The following is a 12,876-nucleotide window of genomic DNA, read 5'->3' as shown; positions in this document are numbered from 1 at the left end:
CATTAAATCCATTATTAAATAATGAAAAGAATATGGCACCAAAACAAACCTGCCAAGAGAGGGACCAGGCAAGGAGGGCATTAATCAGAGAGGCAACAAAGAGACCAAAGATAACCCTGAAGGAGCTGCAAAGCTCCACAGCGGAGATTGGAGTCTGTCCATAGGACCACTTTAAGCCGTACACTCCACAGAGCTGGGCTTTATGGAAGAGTGGCCAGAAAAAAGCCATTGCATAAAGAAAAACATTTGCAAACATGTTTGGTGTTCACCACAAGGCATGTGGGAGACTCCCCAAACATATGGAAGAAGGTACTCTGGTCAGATGAGACTAAAATTTAGCTTTTTGCCATCAAGGAAAATGCTATGTCTGGCGCAAACCCAACAGCTCACATCACCCCGAGAATCCCATCCCAGCAGCATCATGCTGTGGGGATGTTTTTCATCGGCAGGGACTGGGAAACTGGTCAGAATTGAAGGAATGATGGATGGAGCAAAATACAGGGAAATTCTTGAGGGAAACCTGTTTGTCTACCAGAGATTTGAGACTGGGGCGGAGGTTCACCTTCCAGCAGGACAATGACCCTAAGCATACTGCTAAAGCAACACTTGAGTGGATTAAGGGGAAACATTTAAATGTCTTCGAATGGCCTAGTCAAAGCCCAGATCTCAATCCAATTGAGAATCTGTGGTATAACTTAAAGATTGCTGTACACCAGCGGAACCCATCCAACTTGAAGGAGCTGGAGCAGTTTTGTCTTGAAGAATGGGCAAAAATTCCAGTGGCTAGATGTGCCAAGTTAATAGAGACATACACCAAGAGACTTGCAGCTGTAATTGCTGCAAAAGGTGGCTCTACAAAGTATTGACTTTGGGGGGATGAATAGTCATGCACGCTCAAGTTTTTCTTTTGTTTCACAATAAAAAATATTTTGCATCTTCAAAGTGGTAGACATGTTGTGTAAATCAAATGATACAACCCCCCCCCAAAAAAAAAAATCCATTTTAATTCCAGGTTGTAAGGCAACAAAATAGGAAAAATGCCAAGAAGAGTGAATACTTTCGCAAGCCACTGTATCCTTGTATTTTTCTTCTGACCTTTCTGAAAGGTTATGGTACACAATAGATGAGAGAGTTGGTGTTACACATGGATCATGGATCCCATAGTCAGAGAACGATTGTATTTGTAACCTCATTGAATATCTTGGAAATAAATATTTACCAATTATAATGCCCCACCACAGTACATTATGTGGACTCTTTGTTGTGCATGCCTGTGTCACCCTAACCCCACAATCCCCACTAAAAACCACAGTGTCAGCCGATTATCCAATTGGAATAGTGATATACCGTTTCTGTGTCTGACCAATCAGAGCAGTGATCTGACAGCAGGTGACGGTGAAACTAACACTGTGTTTCCCCCTTCTCTGGTTCCCTCTGTGTATTAAAAACCTGTTAGGGCTAGGGGGCAGTATTGACACGGCTGGATAAAAAAACATACCCGATTTAATCTGGTTACCACTCCTACCCAGTAACTAGAATATGCATATACTTATTACATATGGATAGAAAACACCCTAAATTTTCTAAAACTGTTTGAATGGTGTCTGTGAGTATAACAGAACTCATTTGGCAGGCAAAACCCTGAGACATTTTCTGACAGGAAGTGGATACCTGATGTGTTGTATTACCTTTAAACCTATCCCATTGAAAAACACAGGGGCTGAGGAATATTTTGGCACTTCCTATTGCTTCCACTAGATGTCACCAGCCTTTACAAAGTGTTTTGAGTCTTCTGGAGGGAGATCTGACCGAACAAGAGCCATGGAACGATGATGGCCCATTAGACACCTGGCGCGCGAGTTCATGTTGGGTACCCTCGTTCCAATACGTTATAAAAGAGTATGCATTCGTCCACCTTGAATATTATTCATGTTCTGGTTAAAAAGGCCCTAATGATTTATGCTATACAACGTTTGACATGTTTGAACGAACGTAAATATATTTTTTCCCCTCGTTCATGACGAGAAGTCCGGCTGGCTTAGATCATGTGCTAACAAGACGGAGATTTTTGGACATAAATGATGAGCTTTTTTGAACAAAACTACATTCGTTATGGACCTGTGATACCTGGAAGTGACATCTGATGAAGAGAATCAAAGGTAATGGATTATTTACATAGTATTTTCGATTTTAGATCTCCCCAACATGACGTCTAGTCTGTATCGCAACGCGTATTTTTCTGGGCGCAGTGCTCAGATTATTGCAAAGTGTGATTTCCCAGTAAGGTTATTTTTAAATCTGGCAAGTTGATTGCGTTCAAGAGATGTAAATCTATAATTCTTTAAATGACAATATAATATTTTACCAATGTTTTCTAATTTTAATTATTTAATTTGTGACGCTGACTTGACTGCCGGTTATTGGAGGGAAACGATTTCCTCAACATCAATGCCATAGTAAAACGCTGTTTTTGGATATAAATATGAACTTGATAGAACTAAAAATGCATGCATTGTCTAACATAATGTCCTAGGAGTGTCATCTGATGGAGATTGTAAAAGGTTAGTGCATCATTTTAGCTGGTTTTATGGTTTTGGTGACCCTGTCTTTGAATTGACAAAACATTACACACAACTCTTGTAAATGTACTGTCCTAACATACTCTAAATTTATGCTTTCGCCGTAAAACCTTTTTGAAATCGTAAAACGTGGTTAGATTAAGGAGATGTTTATCTTTCAAAGGGTGTAAAATAGTTGTATGTTTGAAAAATTTGAATTTTGACATTTATTTGGATTTAAATTTGCCGCTCTTGAAATGCACCTGCTGTTGATGGAGTGCACCACGGGTGGGACGCTTGCGTCCCACCTAGCCCATAGAGGTTAAGAAAGGCCAGGGTTGACTAGCCTGCCATGTAGACCCTTTCTTCTACCTGTTTATAGCTTCACATGCTGTCCCATGCTTTAGGTTTCAATCTCCTCTCTCTCTCTCTCTCTCTCTCTCTCTCTCTCGCTTTGGCTTTTCTTTCTTTCTTTCTTTCTTTCTTTCTTTCTTTCTTTCTTTCTTTCTTTCTTTCTTTCTTTCTTTCTTTCTTTTCTCTTTCTTTCTTTCTTTTTCTCTTTCTTTCTTTCTTTCTTTCTTTCTTTCTTTCTTTCTTTCTTTCTTTCTTTCTTTCTTTCTTTCTTTCTTTCTTTCTTTCTTTCTTTCTTTCTTTCTTTCTTTCTTTCTTTCTTTCTTTCTTTCTTTCTTTCTTTCTTTCTTTTCTTTCTTTCTTTCTTTCTTTCTTTCTTTCTTTCTTTCTTTCTTTCTTTCTTTCTTTCTTTCTTTCTTTCTTTGGCTTCTCTCTCTCTTTGGCTTCTCTCCCAGTCCACCCCAGCAGGCTATTTATTATTAGGCAGTGGGTCACGGTGCAGGCTAGGCTAGAGAGGGGGGGGGGCTTCTATCTGTCTTGTTAGCAGCCTCTATGCCAAATGCATGAAATGCCAAGACAGAAAGGTGTTGATCAGGGGGCCTGATTCATGTGCTTAGTGTGTGGTTCTCTGTAGCTCTGTTATTTTTTTTTTTTACTTACGATGGTATTAAGTTATAACATTTAGATAATTCTATCTTAAAGAGAGTAAGCTGTAGATATCTATATTTCTGGCCTTTTCTCAATTACTATAGATTCGCTCACCTCCTGCCTCCTCTCGCGTCCGTCCACTTGCCTTCTTTTAAAAAAGATCAAAGTCAATCAAGGAGAGATGTCGAGAAAGAACGTGGACGGAAATGAGACGGTCCTTCTCCACTCGCACGTCATCAGGCAAATTATATTTACATTATAAAAACAAATATAGCTAGTTGTGCAATACATTTTATAGATAAAAGGAGAAGTAGCATATTGTTTTTAAATACAGTTGAAGTCGGAAGTTTAAATACCCCTTAGCCAAAAACATTTAAACTCAGTTTTTCACAATTCCTGACATTTAATCCTAGTAAAAATTCCCTGTCTTAGGTCAGTTAGGATCACCAGTTTATTTAAAAAATGTGAAATGTCAGAATAATAGTAGAGAGTGATTTATTTCAGCTTTTATTTCTTTCATCACGTTCCCAGTGGGTCAGAAGTTTACATACACTCAATTAGTATTTGGTAGCATTTGCCTTTAAATTGTTTAACATGGGTCAAACGTTTCTGCTAGCCTTCCACAAGCTTCCCACAAAAAGTTGGGTGAATTTTGGCCCATTCCTCCTGACAGAGCTGATGTAACTGAGTCAGGTTTGTAGGCCTCCTTGCTCGCACACACTTTTTCAGTTCTGCCCACATATTTTCTATAGGATTGAGGTAAGGGCTTTGTGATGGCCACTCCAATACCTTGACTTTGTTGACCTTAAGCCATTTTGCCACAACTTTGAAAGTATGCTTGGGGTCATTGTCCAATTGGAAGACCTATTTGCGACCAAGCTTTAACTTCCTGACTGATGTCTTGAGATGTTGCTTCAATATATCCACATCATTTTCCTACCTCATGATGCCATCTATTTTGTGAATTGCACCAGTCCCTCCTGCAGCAAAGCACCCCCACAACATGATGCTGCCACCCCCGTGCCTCACGGTTGGGATGGTGTTCTTCGGCTTGCAAGCATCCCCCTTTTTCCTCCAAACATAACTATGTCATTATGGCCAAACTGTTCTATATTTGTTTCATCAGACCAGAGGATATTTCTCCAAAAAGTACGATCTTTGTCCCCATGTGCAGTTGCAAACCGTAGTCTGGCTTTTTTATGGCGGTTTTGGAGCAGTGGCTTCTTCCTTGCTGAGCGGCCTTTCAGGTTATATCGATATAGGACTCGTTTTACTGTGGATATAGACACTTTTGTACCTGTTTCCTCCAGCATCTTCACAAGGTCCTTTGCTGTTGTTCTGGGATTGATTTGCACTGTTCGCACCAAAGTACGTTCATCTTAGGAGACAGAACGCATCTCCTGCCTGAGCGGTATGACAGCTACATGGTCCCATGGTGTTTATACTTGCGTACTTTTGTTTGTACAGATGAACGTGGTACCTTCAGGCGTTTGGAAATTGCTTCCAAGAATGAACCAGACTTTTTTTCTTGTGGAGGTCTTGGCTGATTTCTTTTAATTTTCTCCATTATGTCAAGCAAAGAGGCACTGAGTTTGAAGGTAGGACTTGAAATACGTCCACAGGTACACCTCCAATTGACTCAAATTATGTCAATTAGCCTATCAGAAGCTTCTGAAGCCATGACATCATTTTCTGGAATTTTCTAAGCTGTTTAAAGTCACAGTCAACTTAGTGTATGTAAACTTCTGACCCACTGGAATTGTGATACAGTGAATTATTAGTGAAATAATCTGTCTGTAAACAATTGTTGGAAAAATGACTTGTGTCATGCACGAAGTAGATGTCCTAACCGACTTGCCAAAACTATAGTTTGTTAACAAGAAATTAGTGGAGTGGTTGAAAAACGAATTTTAATGACTCCAACCTTAGTGTATGTAAACTTCCGACTTCAACTGTATGTGCATGCTTTTATCCTCTGACAATACAACAGCTGTGGGATCGTACCCTTTTTTCAACTTTCACCTAAAATTACATACCCAATCTAACTGCCTGTAGCTCAGGCCCTGAAGGAAAGATATGCAAATTCTTGATACCATTTGAAAGGAAACACTTTGAAGTTTGTGAAAATTTGAAATGTATGTAGGAAAATATAACACATTAGATCTGGTAAAAGATAATACCCTCCAAAAAAACATGCATTTTAATTTATTTTTTGGTTCCATCATATTTGAAATGCAAGAGAAAGGCCATTATATCACTTTGAAGTCTCGGCACAATTTAGTATTTGGCCACTAGATGGCAGCAGTGTATGTGCAAAGTTTTAGCCTGATCCAATGAACCATTGTATTACTGTTCAACATTTTGTATCAAGTCTGGCCAAATGTGCCGAATTGGTCAAGTGATACTTTTTCAAGTACATAACTATAGAGAAAATACATTTTTAATTACCATATCATTTTTGTAAGTTTATACACTTCCAGGAAAATTAGCTTCCCTACAGGAAAGACACTAACCTTCACACATCTAGATGTGGGGGGCAGACACAGCAGCGGTTCAAACTGTAGAACCCAGTTTCTGCAATTGAACATATAAATGGATTTTATCAAACAAACTATGCTACATTTTATCTCTGGAACCCCAAAGGAAGACAAATCAGAGCAAGAGGACTGAATGTAAGTACATTATTTACCTTCAGAGGTGAATGTATGAAGCCAGTTGCCATGATAGTTGTTTGTTGTTGTGTGCACTCCTCAAACAATAGCATGGTATTTTTTTCACTGTAATAGCTACTGTAAATTGGACAGTGCAGTTAGATTAACAAGATTTGAAGCATTCTGCCAATATCAGACATGTCTATGTCCTGAGAAATGTTGTTGTTACTTACAATGTCATGCTAATCACATTAGCGCACGTTAGCTCAACCGTCCCACGGGGGGACACCGATCCTGTAGAGGTTTAAAAGGGGATAGATATCAAAACTCTTCCGCGGTAGGATATACTTGTGCTGCCTCGTCAAAAGGAGGCTATTGAGGAGTGGAGGACCGTCTTCCGCTTGCCTACTAACAAACTGACACACCAAACGACCACTTATCGCTTTCCGGGTCACGGAGGAAAGAGTTTGGAGGAGAGAGGATGGAGGACTGACTTTTTGATGAGAAATGAGAAAAGGCCTCTGTCTCTGTCTGTCGGTCCCTCTCTCTCTGTCTCTCTCTCTGTCTCTCTCTGTCTCTGTCTCTGTCTCTCTGTCTCTGTCGGTCTCTCTCTCTCCGTCTTTGTCTGTCTGTTGGTCTCTCTCTCTCTGTCTCTGTCGGTCTCTCGCTCTCCGTCTCTGTCTGTCTGTTGGTCTCTCTCTCTCTCTCTCTGTCTCTGTCTCTGTCTCTCTGTCTCTCTCTCTGTCTCTGTCTCTCTGTCTCTCTGTCTCTCTCTCTCTCTCTCTCTGTCTCTGTCGGTCTCTCTCTCTCTCTGTCTCTGTCGGTCTCTCTCTCTCTCTGTCTCTGTCGGTCTCTCTCTCTGTCTGTCTGTCTCTGTCTGTCTGTCTGTCTCTCTCTCTCTGTCTCTGTCGGTCTCTCTCTCTCTCTGTCTCTGTCTGTCGGTCTCTCTGTCTCTCTGTCTCTGTCTGTCGGTCTCTCTGTCTCTGTCTGTCGGTCTCTCTCTCTCTCTGTCTCTGTCTGTCGGTCTCTCTCTCTCTCTGTCTCTCTCATGAATTTCTGCCGTCACCCTCAGTCACTGTCAGTGCAGCACACAACTTTTCTCCTCCGATGGGACCCAAGCAGCCTGATGAGAGCCAGCCATGTAAATGAAAGTTACGAGGTCTGGATGAGAGTCTCCCATGTAACAGAGAGTTACGAGTTCTGGATGAGAGTCTCCCATGTAACAGAGAGTTACGAGGTCTGGATGAGAGTCTCCCATGTAACAGAGAGTTACGAGGTCTGGATGAGAGTCTCCCATGTAACAGAGAGTTACGAGGTCTGGATGAGAGTCTCCCATGTAACAGAGAGTTACGAGGTCTGGATGAGAGTCTCCCATGTAACAGAGAGTTACGAGTTCTGAGAGAGAGAGAGATGCAGAGTGAGAGAGAGAGAGATGCAGAGTGTGAGAGAGAGAGATGCAGAGTGAGAGAGAGAGAGATGCAGAGTGAGAGAGAGAGATGCAGAGTGAGAGAGAGAGATGCAGAGTGAGAGAGAGAGAGATGCAGAGTGAGAGAGAGAGAGATGCAGAGAGAGATGCAGAGAGAGATGCAGAGTGAGAGAGAGAGAGAGAGATGCAGAGTGAGAGAGAGAGAGATGCAGAGTGAGAGAGAGGCAGAGTTTGTGTGTGCTTGCATTTGTATGTATGTGTATGCATGCGTGTGAGCTTCAAGCTGAGCTGTCCCACATGGTAGAAGACTGACATCAACGCGACAGAGACCAGTTCATATCAGGAGGACTGTGTACTGGGAGGACAATCTGACGATTTCATCATTACACAGACAAACACCTTTATGTACCGCTAGGCTATATCATCAATGGAATATGCTCCAGCATTGCACTCATGTTAGCTTTAGCATTATAAAGAAACACAGGGTTACAGTGCCTTCAGAAAATATTCACACCCCTTGACTTTTTTCCCACATTTTGTTGAGTTACAGCCTGAATATAAAATCGATTAAATTGATATTTTATGTCATTGGTTTACACACAATACCCAATTATGTCAAAGTGAAATTGTGTTTTTACAAATTCATAAAAAATGAAAAGTTGAAATGTCTTGAGTCAATAAGTTTCACCCACTTTGTTATGGCCTAAATAAGTTAGTGTGCAAATGTGCTTAACAAGTCACATAATATGTTGCATGGACTCACTCTGTGTGCAATAATAGTGTTTAACATGATTTTTGAATGACTACCTCATCATGTACCCCACACATACAAGTATCTGTAAGGTCCCTCAGTCGAGCAGTGAATTTCAAACACAGATTCAACCACAAACACCAGGACGTTTTTCTAATGCCTCGCAAAGAAGGGCACATATTAGTAGATGAATAAAAATATATATCCTTTGAGCACGGTGAAGTTATTAATTACACTTTGGATGGTGTATCATTACACCCAGTCACTACAAAGATACAGGCGTCCTTCCTAACTCAGTTGCCGAAGAGGAAGGAATTGGCAGGGATTTCACCATGAGGCCAGTGGAGACTTTAAAACATTTACAGAGTTTACTGGCTGTGACAGGAGAAAACTGAGGATGGATCTACAACATTGTAGTTACTCCATAATATTAACCTAATTGACAGAGTGAAAAGAAGGAAGCCGGTACAGAATACAAATATTTCAAAACCTGCATCCTGTTTGCAATAAGGCACTAAAGTAATACTGCAAAAAAACATGGCAAAGAAATAAACTTTATATCCTGAATACAAAGCATTATATTTGGGTAAAATCCAATTCAACACATCACTGAGTCCCACTCTTCATATTTTATAGCATGGTGGTGGCTGCATCATGTTATGGGTATGCTTGTCATCAGAAAGGACTAGGGAGTTTTTTAGGATAGAAATAAATGGAATAGAGTTATGCACAGGCAAAATCCTAGAGGAAATCCTGCTTCATTCTGCTTTCCAACAGACACTGGGAGACAAATTAACCTTTCAGCGGGACAATAACCGAAAGCACAAGGCCAAATATAGTCATGGGTATCAACAAAACAAAGGAGATGATCGTGGACTTCAGGAAACAGCAGAGGGAGCACCCCCCTATCCACATCGACGGGACAGTATTGGAGAGGGAGGAAAGTTTTAATTTCCTCGGCGTACACATCACGGACAAACTGAAATGGTCCAACCACACAGACAGCGTGGTGAAGAAGGCGCAGCAGCGCTTCTTCAAACTGAAATTTGGCTTGTCACCAAAAACACTCACAAAGTTTTACAGATGCACAATCGAGAGCATCCTGTCGGGCTGTATCACCGCCTGGTACAGCAACTGCTCCGCCCATAAGCGTAAGGCTCTCCAGAGGGTAGTGAGGTCTGCACAACGCATCACCGGGGGAAAATTACCTGCCCTTCAGGACACCTACAGCACCCGATGTCACAGGAAGGCCAAAAAGATCATCAAGGACAACAACCACCTGAGCCACTGTCTGTTCACCCCGCTATCATCCAGAAGGCGAGGTCAGTACAGGTGCATCAAAGCTGCGACCGAGAGACTGAAAAACAGCTTCTATCTCAAGGCCATCAGACTGTTAAACAGCCATCACTAACATTGAGTGGCTGCTGCCAACATACTGACTCAACTCCAGCCACTTTAATAATGGAAAAATTGATGTAATAAATGTATCACTAGCCACTTTAAACAATACCACTTTATATAATGTTTACATACCCTACATTACTCATCTCATATGTATATACTGTACTCTATACCATCTACTGCATCTTGCCTATGCCGTTCTATACCATCAGTCATTCATATTTTTTTTATGTACATATTCTTATTCATTCCTTTACACTTGTGTGTAAAAGGTAATTGTTGTGAAATTGTTAGATTACTTGTTAGATATTACTGCATTGTCGGAACTAGAAGCACAAGCATTTCACTACACTCGCATTAACACCTGCTAACCATGTGTATGTGACCAATAACATTTGATATGATACACTGAAGTTGCTAACCAACACAACATTGAATGTTCCTGAGTGGCCTAGTTACAGTCTTGACTTAAATCAGCTTCAAAATCTATGGCAAGACTGGAAAATGGCTGTCTAGCAATGGTCAACAACCAACTTGACCGAGCTTAAAAATGTTTTTAAGAATAATGTGCACATTTTTTACAATCCAGGTGTGTAAAACTTTTAGAGACTTACCCAGAAAGACTGCTGCCAAAGGTGATTCTGACATGTATTGACTCAGGGTCAAGAATTAGCAAACATTTATAAAAACATGTTTTCACTTTGTCATTATTGTGTGTAGAAAAAAATACCAATTGAATCCTGCTGCAACACAACAAAATGTGGAATAAGTCATGGGTATGAAGGCATTGTATCAGGCCGTTATACCGCACTATGAGATGTGATTTGTACTTGCAAGTTATTTGGCTAGACATGTTGCTTGTTAAAACATATTTATTCATCAGCACTTTATATTATATTATATTTGGTAAAAGAAATATGATCTAATTCAGTCACTAAACCTTTCCCTTCGATTTGTACTAGAAGGCGTCTGCATGGGTATAGAAGGAGTAAGGTGTCTGCATGGGTATAGAAGGAGTAAGGTGTCTGCATGGGTATAGAAGGAGTAAGGTGTCTGCATGGGTAAAGAACGAGTAAGGTGTCTGCATGGGTAAAGAAGGAGTAAGGTGTCTGCATGGGTATAGAAGGAGTAAGGTGTCTGCATGGGTATAGAAGGAGTAAGGTGTCTGCATGGGTATAGAAGGAGTAAGGCGTCTGCATGGGTAAAGAAGGAGTAAGGTGTCTGCATGGGTATAGAAGGAGTAAGGTGTCTGCATGGGTATAGAAGGAGTAAGGTGTCTGCATGGGTATAGAAGGAGTAAGGTGTCTGCATGGGTAAAGAAGGAGTAAGGTGTCTGCATGGGTATAGAAGGAGTAAGATGTCTGCATGGGTATAGAAGGAGTAAGGTGTCTGCATGGGTATAGAAGGAGTAAGATGTCTGCATGGGTAAAGAAGGAGTAAGGTGTCTGCATGGGTATAGAAGGAGTAAGATATCTGCATGGGTATAGAAGGAGTAAGGTGTCTGCATGGGTATAGAAGGAGTAAGATATCTGCATGGGTATAGAAGGAGTAAGGTGTCTGCATGGGTATAGAAGGAGTAAGGTGTCTGCATGGGTAAAGAAGGAGTAAGGCGTCTGCATGGGTAAAGAAGGAGTAAGGTGTCTGCATGGGTAAAGAAGGAGTAAGGTGTCTGCATGGGTATAGAAGGAGTAAGGTGTCTGCATGGGTAAAGAAGGAGTAAGGTGTCTGCATGGGTAAAGAAGGAGTAAGGTGTCTGCATGGGTATAGAAGGAGTAAGGTGTCTGCATGGGTATAGAAGGAGTAAGGTGTCTGCATGGGTATAGAAGGAGTAAGGTGTCTGCATGGGTAAAGAAGGAGTAAGGCATCTGCATGGGTAAAGAAGGAGTAAGGTGTCTGCATGGGTATAGAAGGAGTAAGGTGTCTGCATGGGTATAGAAGGAGTAAGGCATCTGCATGGGTAAAGAAGGAGTAAGGTGTCTGCATGGGTATAGAAGGAGTAAGGTGTCTGCATGGGTAAAGAAGGAGTAAGGCATCTGCATGGGTAAAGAAGGAGTAAGGTGTCTGCATGGGTATAGAAGGAGTAAGGTGTCTGCATGGGTAAAGAAGGAGTAAGGTGTCTGCATGGGTATAGAAGGAGTAAGGTGTCTGCATGGGTATAGAAGGAGTAAGGTGTCTGCATGGGTATAGAAGGAGTAAGGTGTCTGCATGGGTAAAGAAGGAGTAAGGTGTCTGCATGGGTATAGAAGGAGTAAGGTGTCTGCATGGGTATAGAAGGAGTAAGGTGTCTGCATGGGTATAGAAGGAGTAAGGTGTCTGCATGGGTATAGAAGGAGTAAGGTGTCTGCATGGGTATAGAAGGAGTAAGGTGTCTGCATGGGTAAAGAAGGAGTAAGGTGTCTGCATGGGTATAGAAGGAGTAAGGTGTCTGCATGGGTAAAGAAGGAGTAAGGTGTCTGCATGGGTATAGAAGGAGTAAGGTGTCTGCATGGGTATAGAAGGAGTAAGGTGTCTGCATGGGTATAGAAGGAGTAAGGTGTCTGCATGGGTAAAGAAGGAGTAAGGTGTCTGCATGGGTATAGAAGGAGTAAGGTGTCTGCATGGGTATAGAAGGAGTAACTTAAGTCCCTTTGTCTCAGCTAGACATACAGGTCCATGTTGAATCTGTCCCCATTCAATCTGTCCCCATTAAATCAGACAGGTCCATGTTGAATCTGTCCCCATTAAATCAGACAGGTCCATGTTGAATCTGTCCCCATTAAATCAGACAGGTCCATGTTGAATCTGTCCCCATTAAATCAGACAGGTCCATGTTGAATCTGTCCCCATTAAATCAGACAGAAAAGACGAGACACCTGGGATGATTATTAATAATGACTCTCTCTCTCTCTCTCTCTCTCTCTCTCTCTTCTGTCTCTCTCTCCTGTCTCTGTCTCTCTCTCTCTCTCTCTCTCTCTCTCTCTCCTGTCTCTGTCTTTCTCTCTCTCTCTCTCTCCTGTCTCTCTCTCTCTCTCTCTCTCTCTCTCTCTCTCACTCTCCTACTCTCTGTCTCTCTCTCACTCTTCTGTCTCTCACTCTCCTACTCTCTTGTCT

Source organism: Salmo salar, chromosome ssa29, assembly GCF_905237065.1.
Source record: "Salmo salar chromosome ssa29, Ssal_v3.1, whole genome shotgun sequence".
Taxonomy (NCBI): domain Eukaryota; kingdom Metazoa; phylum Chordata; class Actinopteri; order Salmoniformes; family Salmonidae; genus Salmo; species Salmo salar.
This window is presented reverse-complemented; position numbering follows the sequence as displayed.